Here is a 10,519-nt window from a genome sequence, read left to right as displayed (position 1 = left end):
CACCATCTCATACCAGCTCATCCACCGTTGGCTCTCGTTAATTACAACGAACATCCTCGCACGCTCACCTCAATGGAATTGCCAGTTGCTGGAAGTTCCAAGAAAATTGCGCACTAGACGTTCGGACGCACCACGCACGTACCTGAAGCGACGTGGACCCCAGGACGCGTGAGATCACGCCCCGGGCGCGCTTTGCCTCCGTACCCACTCGTCACTCCTCACAGCTTCACTAAGCCGAGTATGTAGAAGTCGAAGAAGCAGAACAACAAACCAGCCAATCCCCCACAGTGGGTGTGAGCCACAAGTGAAGGTCAACAAAAACAAGCAACACCAGCGAGCGCAGTGACGAAGCTATCGTAATGGGGCGAAATAATCCACGAATATGGCTGCACGTTGACGCACGGTCGCATTTGTGCAACCACCCGTGTCTCCCGAAGACCGTCTGTCGCGCGTCTTCGACGAAAAGCGCAGGCGAGTACTTCTCCACTGATTTCCGCGACCACTTCACGACCGCCTTCGGCCGCCTCATGTCCGTCCGGCACGATCGACGGAGCGCCGCACCAGCGCCTCGTACACGCCACCATAGCACTCCTACCCCTCGGAATCAGCAAAACTCGGACGTTTTCGACCACGACAGACAGAACCTGCCGGCCCGTTGAACGCTTGAACGACATCGCAGCGTCAAGTCGCACACTCACGTTCCGTCACCCTCTGCCACATGATCCTTCATTCACCGGCTTCACAACCCACGCGGTAGACGTTTCGCACGCATTCCCGGGTCTGCCTTTCACGGCAGGACCTTCGTCGACCTCGGTGCGGTGTTCCGCCACGTCGGAACTTGCAAGGCATATGTTGAGCGTGCTGAAGCAGCCAAAGGCACCACCTTTTTGCCGATGATTGTGGGCGTCGTTGCAGAGGCGTTGCTTGGGCAGCCGGCGTAGAAGCCATGTTGGATGGGTGACGTATTCACATTTTGCACAGTCATTTTTTTTTTTCCCTTCCTTCCAGACTTTGGTGCTCGAGTTGGACATGTACACTATGCATCAGTTTTTAAAACAAATGCTGTAGCATCCCTCGCGACATGCCTGATAATGTTCGCCAGCAAGCATTTGGTGTGACGTCATGGGCGCATAGAGAGTACGCATGCAAGCAAGCACGCGTGGCTTCGACCTCTGGGAAAAAGAAGGTTTCAGTTTTAACATGTTTGTAAGCGAAACTAGAAACTTCAAGCGGACTGGGGATAAAAGCAATGCCGTGAAGCCAGCGCTGCCGCTGTCGGTGCACAATGCTGGTTGTGCATGGGTGGACGTCGGAATTGCTTTGCTACTGTTTGCCCGGCTTTTGGCCAGAACTAAGTACGAGGTGTGAAAGAATGGATTTTAATTACGTGCTAATGAATTGCATCGCTTCTCGGCCTTTTGGCTAAGATCAACAGACTGCAGGCGTTCCAGGAAGCCCGGAGGCTTAAGGAGGAGAAGTACGCCCCCTTACAGCGACATCTCCTCCAACGGTTCCAGCGCGTCTCCGTCGAAGCCATCGTCGTCGGCTGCCTGGGGTCGTGGGATCCGGCTAACGATCGTGTCACGCGCAGACTGTGTTCCAAGAACTATCTGCGAACAATGAAACGCTTGTGCGTCAGTGACACGATCGCGGCTTCCACGGACATTTATCGCCACCATATCGGTGTACAGTGACATTGTATAGCCAAAGTTTTTAGAGTTGCGATTTTTTCATGTTTTTAGACTTATACACCTCTACAGTTTTACCGTTTTTAACGTATTTGTTCTAACCCTTTTTAACCCTTTCGTTACCAGATTTTAACTTATACACTTATACAAAGTTTTCTTTTTGAGTTTTTTCCTAACCATTATGATGTTTTTGTACGTAAAAATTGAATAAAAAGTCTGTTCTTATCAGCTTAATATAGGCTGCCCACTTTGATCCTCTGGCCTAGGTCGAGAGGCGTCCCCTCCCGGGGACTCGGCCACCCCGGGAAGGCGACGACGTTCCTGGCTGCGCCTGCCCTTTCGGAGGGGCACCTGCTGCTGCTGCTGCTGACCGGCTGAGCTTCCCGTTCTCGGACCTTCGACGTGGCGGACCTGCTGACCCTGGAGGCCTTGGACGTCCTGGCTGGCCCTGGCGACCTCCGGATGCTGGACGGCGGTTGGTGAGAGTCTACAGCTCATTTCATTGCTTGGCTCTTCGCCTGCCGCCTGCTGCATGCCCGGCCCGGTCGTCACCGCCTGCTGACGACGTCATCGGGCCACGGTCACCATCGTGACCGCACCGCCGTCATCGCCCACCGCCCGGCCCACCTGGTCCTGCCTGGCCCTGCTGTTGCCGTCCGGTCCTGCTGCCTGCCGGGACCGCCGCCATGGATCCTGCCCGCCCGAGTTCCGCGAGGGGCCGTCGTGCCAGGCGGCGCCACGCTGCTGCCCCTACTGGCTCCCCAGCACCACCCCCTCCTCAGCGACCTCGGCGCGGGACTCCGGGTTCTCCCGCGGCGGGCCCTTCATCGCCGGCGTCGACTGCGTCGCCCTCGTCGGGACCGGCTGGTTCCGAAGCACCGGCGTCCTCACGCCCTTCTGCTCCGGTGCAACCACGCCAGCCGGCCCTGGACGGCGACGTTCTGTGGGTGTATCTCCCGGCCCCGGCGGAGCTGCAGTGCCCGGTCGACAACTGCAGTATGAGGTACAGCGGGGCCGCTTGGACGTCTCGCGCGCAGTCGGTGCGCCGCCACGTGGAGTTCGAGCACGGCGTTCGCGTGCGCGAGCGAATCTACGTGTGCACGGTGTGCGACGCGCCGCTCACGTCCCGGCCCTCGTACCACCACTGCCTGGCAAGGGCCACGCTCGTGCCATCGACGGAGACGCCTCGCCGTCGCTGTGGCGTGTGTGACGCCACGTTTACTACCAAGCGCGGCCTGGCCAATCACCTGCGATGCCACGTCGACCAGGCTGGGCCGTCCGGCGCCGCTCGCGAGCGCGCGCCTGCCCGGCGTGTGCGCCACGTCAGCACATCATCGTCTGACACGTCATCGTCCGGATCGGGTTCCTCGTCGCCGCCAGCAGCACCCCGGGCTTCGCGACGCCTCAGGGGCCTATCGCCCTCTGACGCCTCACCTCCGGTGCGGCCCTCGTCTTCTCCGGCCGCCAGATCGGGGGCCTCTTCGCCCGCGTCGGTCGGCGAACCGTCTGCCTTCGAGTACCTGTCGTCCAGCGGTTCGTCGACGTCCGTGGGCTCGGCCTCCGTCCCCGGTTCGCCGGCACCATCACCCGCCGCAAGCCCGGCCCCCTCCGAGCAGCCCTTGCGTGACGCCGGACGCACGTCTTCAACTACGCCGCAGATAGGGGTCCCGACGCCTGCCGGCGTTCCCGTGGACTCGCCCGTCCCCGGGTCACCACGGTCGCCGGATCTTGCGTCGCCAGGACCCTCGTCGTACACCAGGCAAGCCCTGGTCCCTTACGACTTCGGGCCATCGTCGTCGTCGAATGGCGCGTCTCCCGCCCCGCGCGGCTCGTCGGCGGCTTCGGCCGTTGGCGATGTCGCGTTTCTACTCGACGACGACGACACGATCTCTTACGACGTCGTGGTGTCCTCGCCGCCGCTCGATGCCGGGTCGTCCCCGGTCGTTCTGCCTGGGTCCCCGGTGTCTCCTGCCTCCTCCCAGTCGCCACCCGCGTCCGTGGACGAGGCCGCGGCGGATCCCGACGAAGTACAAGAGCATACCGAAACCGACTCCACGACCCTCCAGATGCCACCGGACCACACGCGCCTCCTCGAGGACCAGGCACGCCTGCTCCGCTCCTTGCTGCGGGACCCGCCCACGAACGAGTCATGGGCCCAATGCGAGGAAGCATGGACGCGGGCCGTCGCCTTGGCTGTCGAGGCGGTGCGTCTACCACCGGTGCGTCCTGGTCGCCAACGCCGCCAGCCCGACCCGTCGAACGCGGTCGACATACAGCGGCTGTACCGCCGCAACCGTCGACGCGCGGTTCGGCTGATCCTGGAGGGACCACCCCAGACATGCGCCATCCCGCTACAAGACCTGCAGGATCACTGGGGGCACACGTGGTCGGCCCGCCAAGCCGACTCCACCCTGCTTCTCGGACGCGATCCGGCTCCGGCGGGCGTCGACACGTCGAACTTTTCGACCGACGAGGTGTACGGGCGCCTGCGCAAGTCAGAGAGCACGGCTCCCGGGGCAGACCGTCTAACCTATCACCACTGGCGAACGGTCGATCCGGAAGCACGGTTCCTGACAGCGTTGTTCAACGCCTGCCTCCACCACCGCCGAACGCCGGATTCCTGGAGGACGACGCGGACCGTCCTCATCTTCAAGAGGGGGGATCCGCAAGTCCCGTCAAACTGGCGGCCTATAGCCCTCGGCTGCACGGCAGCAAAGCTTTACGCTAAGTGCCTTGCAGCCCGGCTCCAGGCCTGGATGATCGAACACGCCGTCTTGTCTAAGTGCCAGAAGGGCTTCCTTCCGCACGACGGCGTGTTCGAACTTAACTACATCTTACAACGCAGGCTCGACATCGCCCGATCGGGAGGCCCCGACCTGTGTGCGGCGCTGTTGGACTTCCACAACGCGTTCGGCTCAGTCCCGCACCAGGCTTTGCTCGACGCCCTGCAAGGTGCTGGCGCCGGCTCCGTGTTTACGGAGTTGATCGGCGACCTCTACCGGGATAACAGCACCTGTATCCTGGCGGCCGAGGGAACCACCGAGCCGATCCCGATCATGGCAGGGCTGCGTCAGGGTTGTCCACTAAGCGGAATCCTATTTAACTTAGTGATCGACCCGGTCATCCGCGCAGTGCAGGGTGGTGGCTCCGACCACAAAATCCTCGCCTACGCGGACGACCTGACTCCCCTGGCCTCGACTCCGCGCCGACTCCAGCAGCGCATCGACCGGATCGAGACCCTCGCCGCGTCCCTGGGCCTGTCCCTGAACCCGTCCAAGTGCGCGTCCTTCCACATGGTCGGATCGACACCTGTGGGGATGCGCCAGACGGAGTTCCGAGTTTCGGGCGTCCCTATCTCGGTACTGCGCGACTTCGAGCCGCAGCGGTACCTGGGACGTCCGATTGGCTTTCGGATCCCCTCCGGCTCCGGTTCCGTCGTCGAGTCCGCCCTCGCCCAAGCCCGGGCGATCATGTCATCGATGTTGGCGCCGTGGCAGCGTCTGGATGCCCTCCGGACCTTTGTCTACCCGGCGCTCAACTTTCCGATGAGGTGCGGGGTCCTTTCGACGACGGACTGGCGCCGACTGGACGACGCCATTCGGCCGCTGGTAAAGCGGACGCTTTACCTTCCCACCAACGCGGCGACAAATTACCTATACGGATCCGCCTCCTGTGGTGCCGTCGGGATCCCCGTTGCGGCGGAGCTCAGCGACCTCTGCCGCATCGACTCCGCCTTCAAGCTTTTGACGTCCCCCGACACCGAGTTGCGGCAGATGGCCTTGGAAGACGCTTATGCAACCGCCACTGCCCGGCTCGGTTGGGAGGTGACCCGCTTCGAGCTGGAGTCATACCTCGGGGGGTCGCTTGAGGACGGGTTCCGGGTCCCGGCCACCCAGCTGCGATCCGTCTGGACCAACGCCCGGAAAGCGTCACGCCGCTACAACGTCGCCTGGACCCTGGATCCTGGCGGCGTTCGGCTCACCTGCGGCGACGCCACGATCACACCACAGCACCGGTGCCGCGTAATGCGCACGCTCCGAGAGGTGCTGGCCACCGAACGGGACCAGGCCCTGCACAACCTCCCCAACCAGGGCAAGGTGCTGGCCTGCGTGGCGGCTGATCGCGCCAGTTCCCATTTCATGCGGACGGGCGCCTTCACCTCCTTCGCAGACTGGCGGTTTGTGCATAGGGCCCGCCTCAACCTCCTGCCCCTCAACGGCGCTCGCATGTGGGGCGCACCGGACAGGGACCAGCGGTGCCGCGTCTGCGGGTACCTGAGGGAGACACTGCCGCATGTGGTGTGCCACTGCATGCCTCGCAGTGCGCTCTACCAGGCCCGCCACAACGCCATCGTCGACCGAGTCCGGACTGCCGCCTCCCGCGAGTTCACGGTGGCCTTCGAGAACCAGGCCGTCGGAGACACGGGTCTGCGTCCGGATCTCGTCCTGGTGCGTGGCGAAGAGGCTATCGTCATCGACGTCACGTGCCCGTTCGAGAACACGCCGGACGCCTTTGAGAACGCCCGTAACGCCAAGCTGGCTCACTACGAGCCGGTGGCGGCGTTTCTCCGGCGCCGGTATCAACGGGTCACCGTCCACGCCGTCATCGTGGGTGCCCTCGGCGCGTGGGACTCAGCGAACGACCGCGTACTTCGTCGCATTTGTTCGCGTGCCTACTTACGCCTCTTTAAGAAGCTTTGCGTAAGTGAGGTGATCGCTGCGTCACGCAAGATCTACCAAGAACACTTGCGTGAAAGCCACTGACTGCCTCGCGTCCACATGTGACTGTGCATGTGAAGCTTACATAGGTGTGCGTGCTTGCCCCTAACCATATCCTGTCTTGCCACGCGATGTTATCTATTGTTACGCGACGCGCGCATTTTTCACCTGCGTTGTGCCATGTCAACGTGGTTAACTTCGTCGCGAGAACTTTTTCACGCAAGTCATGTCTAAAAGTCGGATTCATTTACCTATGGCCCCATGAAACATGAATAAAGCTATCTGTTCTTATCAGCTTAATATCTGATACGGATCCTATTTGGATCCAAGATATTAAACTTATTTTTGTGATGCGGCGGAGTGCTTGAAGCTTGCTTCACCTCCGCCACGGGTTGGCCCGGTATTGCACTACCTCCGGGATCGGCCCACTCACCCCCTGCGGGGTGAGTTCGACAATAAATTCAATGATAGAAGGAGTGTTCGGATTTACCCATGATACCGGGGTAAACGGCTTGGGTGCGTCGAGTGTCCGAGACGGTGGCGGCACGCCGCCCCGGCTGACGCGGTATTCGCGTGCAGGGAGTGCGCTAGCTGTGTTTACACTTACGATTGCTCTGGGAAAATAAATGTTTCCGTGTGTATTTCATATATGGAGGGTCTCTTTTATTTTGTTATGTTCACACGTACATACTCAAGTTTCTTATTTTTTTTAACGTTCCTACTCATATTAATAAAACTATTGAGGAAATTATCATTACTGTTTCGGAGGAAAGCTAGAAGTGTGTATACGATGTGTATGCATGTGCGATGTGTATGTATGTATGTGTGTAGAAGTGCGTATGTATGTGCCAAGCTATTTCCGCTTTTCGAATTCACCCGTTTCGCAACGAAAAATAAAAAAAGCCTCTAGAAAATGGGGTTTGGTTGGTGTTTCTGTTTACAGTTGCAGTGGCAAGCGAAGGCATTTTTATTTCACATCTTCACGCGGCGTCTGAACCTGAAGACGCGTGCTCTCGCCACGTCTACGCATCTACACTATTCCCCATCACAAATTAAAATCGCAAAGAACGCCACAGGACCCACTCCGCACACACCTGCTGTACGGTGGAGCGGCAAAGCCCCGATGTGCTTTTCCTATGTCCACTGACCTTTGGGGTTTGACGTCCCAAAACCACCATATGATTATGGGAAAATTTCGACCACCTGGGGTTCTTTCACGTGCACCCTAATCTGAGCACAGGGAAATGCAGCCGCCGCGGCCGGGATTCGATCCCACCACCTGCGGGTCAGCAGCCGAGTACCTTACGGCCATCAGACCACCACGGCGGGCATCGCCTTGTTGATCAAACACTTCATTTCTGAACACCATCTCATACCAGCTCATCCACCGTTGGCTCTCGTTAATTACAACGAACATCCTCGCACGCTCACCTCAATGGAATTGCCAGTTGCTGGAAGTTCCAAGAAAATTGCGCACTAGACGTTCGGACGCACCACGCACGTACCTGAAGCGACGTGGACCCCAGGACGCGTGAGATCACGCCCCGGGCGCGCTTTGCCTCCGTACCCACTCGTCACTCCTCACAGCTTCACTAAGCCGAGTATGTAGAAGTCGAAGAAGCAGAACAACAAACCAGCCAATCCCCCACAGTGGGTGTGAGCCACAAGTGAAGGTCAACAAAAACAAGCAACACCAGCGAGCGCAGTGACGAAGCTATCGTAATGGGGCGAAATAATCCACGAATATGGCTGCACGTTGACGCACGGTCGCATTTGTGCAACCACCCGTGTCTCCCGAAGACCGTCTGTCGCGCGTCTTCGACGAAAAGCGCAGGCGAGTACTTCTCCACTGATTTCCGCGACCACTTCACGACCGCCTTCGGCCGCCTCATGTCCGTCCGGCACGATCGACGGAGCGCCGCACCAGCGCCTCGTACACGCCACCATAGCACTCCTACCCCTCGGAATCAGCAAAACTCGGACGTTTTCGACCACGACAGACAGAACCTGCCGGCCCGTTGAACGCTTGAACGACATCGCAGCGTCAAGTCGCACACTCACGTTCCGTCACCCTCTGCCACATGATCCTTCATTCACCGGCTTCACAACCCACGCGGTAGACGTTTCGCACGCATTCCCGGGTCTGCCTTTCACGGCAGGACCTTCGTCGACCTCGGTGCGGTGTTCCGCCACGTCGGAACTTGCAAGGCATATGTTGAGCGTGCTGAAGCAGCCAAAGGCACCACCTTTTTGCCGATGATTGTGGGCGTCGTTGCAGAGGCGTTGCTTGGGCAGCCGGCGTAGAAGCCATGTTGGATGGGTGACGTATTCACATTTTGCACAGTCATTTTTTTTTTTCCTTCCTTCCAGACTTTGGTGCTCGAGTTGGACATGTACACTATGCATCAGTTTTTAAAACAAATGCTGTAGCATCCCTCGCGACATGCCTGATAATGTTCGCCAGCAAGCATTTGGTGTGACGTCATGGGCGCATAGAGAGTACGCATGCAAGCAAGCACGCGTGGCTTCGACCTCTGGGAAAAAGAAGGTTTCAGTTTTAACATGTTTGTAAGCGAAACTAGAAACTTCAAGCGGACTGGGGATAAAAGCAATGCCGTGAAGCCAGCGCTGCCGCTGTCGGTGCACAATGCTGGTTGTGCATGGGTGGAAGTCGGAATTGCTTTGCTACTGTTTGCCCGGCTTTTGGCCAGAACTAAGTACGAGGTGTGAAAGAATGGATTTTAATTACGTGCTAATGAATTGCATCGCTTCTCGGCCTTTTGGCTAAGATCAAAGTGTAGTCCTACCTCTCGGGACTACATTTTTGGCCTTTGGGCCGGGGTTGGATGCCCCCCCTTGAGGGGGGACAACCCTTTTCACTCTTTTTTTTCTTTCTCCTCTCGCTTCTCTTTTCCCGCTTCCTTCTTACGCTTGCGGTGCATCCAAACCGGGTTCCTTCGGGAGCTGACTGGGCAGTTGCACCGCAACTTATACGTTCTTCCCCTGTCCTGAGGTCAGGGCGTGGGTCCAAACCCACCCCTGACCGCCTGGCCTCTCCAGCAGGACTGTCTGGGGTCTTTGGACCCGCGAAGGTGTTATGCCTGCGGGATCCACTTGGTGGCCTCACTTCGGGGTGCGGCAGCAGGGGAGTGACGCTCCGCGGTGGGCAAAAGGCTCACCCCGCTATCACCGCTGTATTGAGCTATAAGCTCTGGGGTCGCTTGCTTAGCTGGCGGGTGGTCGCCCAAGGCGGCCTTCCCGACTAAGCCCAGGGTTCCCCGGCCCTGGGTGGACGTGCGGCTCAGCCCCTGCTCTGCCGGCCTGCTCCATTGCAGCTCCACCATGGCTCTAAGCCATGGCGACTGGCCAAGCCCTTTGGTGAGAAAGGGTGGACGCTGGGGCAGCCGGTAGGGCGCCGCACCCTTGGTTTGGCCCGGTGGTCCCGGAGGTCCGGGCGGCCTTTGATCGGGCCAGCAAGGCCGAGACTTCTACTTCCCTCTCTTGTGTGCTGCCTCTTTTGACAACCTCACTCTGTTCTTATCAGCTTAATATCTGATACGGATCCTATTTGGATCCAAGATATTAAACTTATTTTTGTGATGCGGCGGAGTGCTTGAAGCTTGCTTCACCTCCGCCACGGGTTGGCCCGGTATTGCACTACCTCCGGGATCGGCCCACTCACCCCCTGCGGGGTGAGTTCGACAATAAATTCAATGATAGAAGGAGTGTTCGGATTTACCCATGATACCGGGGTAAACGGCTTGGGTGCGTCGAGTGTCCGAGACGGTGGCGGCACGCCGCCCCGGCTGACGCGGTATTCGCGTGCAGGGAGTGCGCTAGCTGTGTTTACACTTACGATTGCTCTGGGAAAATAAATGTTTCCGTGTGTATTTCATATATGGAGGGTCTCTTTTATTTTGTTATGTTCACACGTACATACTCAAGTTTCTTATTTTTTTTAACGTTCCTACTCATATTAATAAAACTATTGAGGAAATTATCATTACTGTTTCGGAGGAAAGCTAGAAGTGTGTATACGATGTGTATGCATGTGCGATGTGTATGTATGTATGTGTGTAGAAGTGTGTATGTATGTGCCAAGCTATTTCCGCT

General features: G+C 58.6%; 1 non-coding gene and 1 pseudogene across 1 annotated transcript; both read left to right on the top strand.

Moving 5' to 3' along the window:
* Positions 1–6,647: 6,647 nt before the first annotated feature.
* Positions 6,648–6,840, top strand: LOC142766282 (U2 spliceosomal RNA). Its single transcript, XR_012884463.1, has one exon. It is a non-coding gene; the product is annotated as a U2 spliceosomal RNA (small nuclear RNA).
* A 3,074-nt stretch (positions 6,841–9,914) lies between these two features.
* On the top strand, positions 9,915–10,089 carry LOC142766419 (U2 spliceosomal RNA; annotated as a pseudogene).
* Positions 10,090–10,519: the final 430 nt, after the last annotated feature.

This window comes from Rhipicephalus microplus, chromosome 6 (assembly GCF_043290135.1).
Source record: "Rhipicephalus microplus isolate Deutch F79 chromosome 6, USDA_Rmic, whole genome shotgun sequence".
Classification (NCBI taxonomy): Eukaryota; Metazoa; Arthropoda; class Arachnida; order Ixodida; family Ixodidae; genus Rhipicephalus; species Rhipicephalus microplus.
Note: the sequence above shows the minus strand (reverse complement) of the source record. Positions and strands in the feature narration are given on the sequence as shown.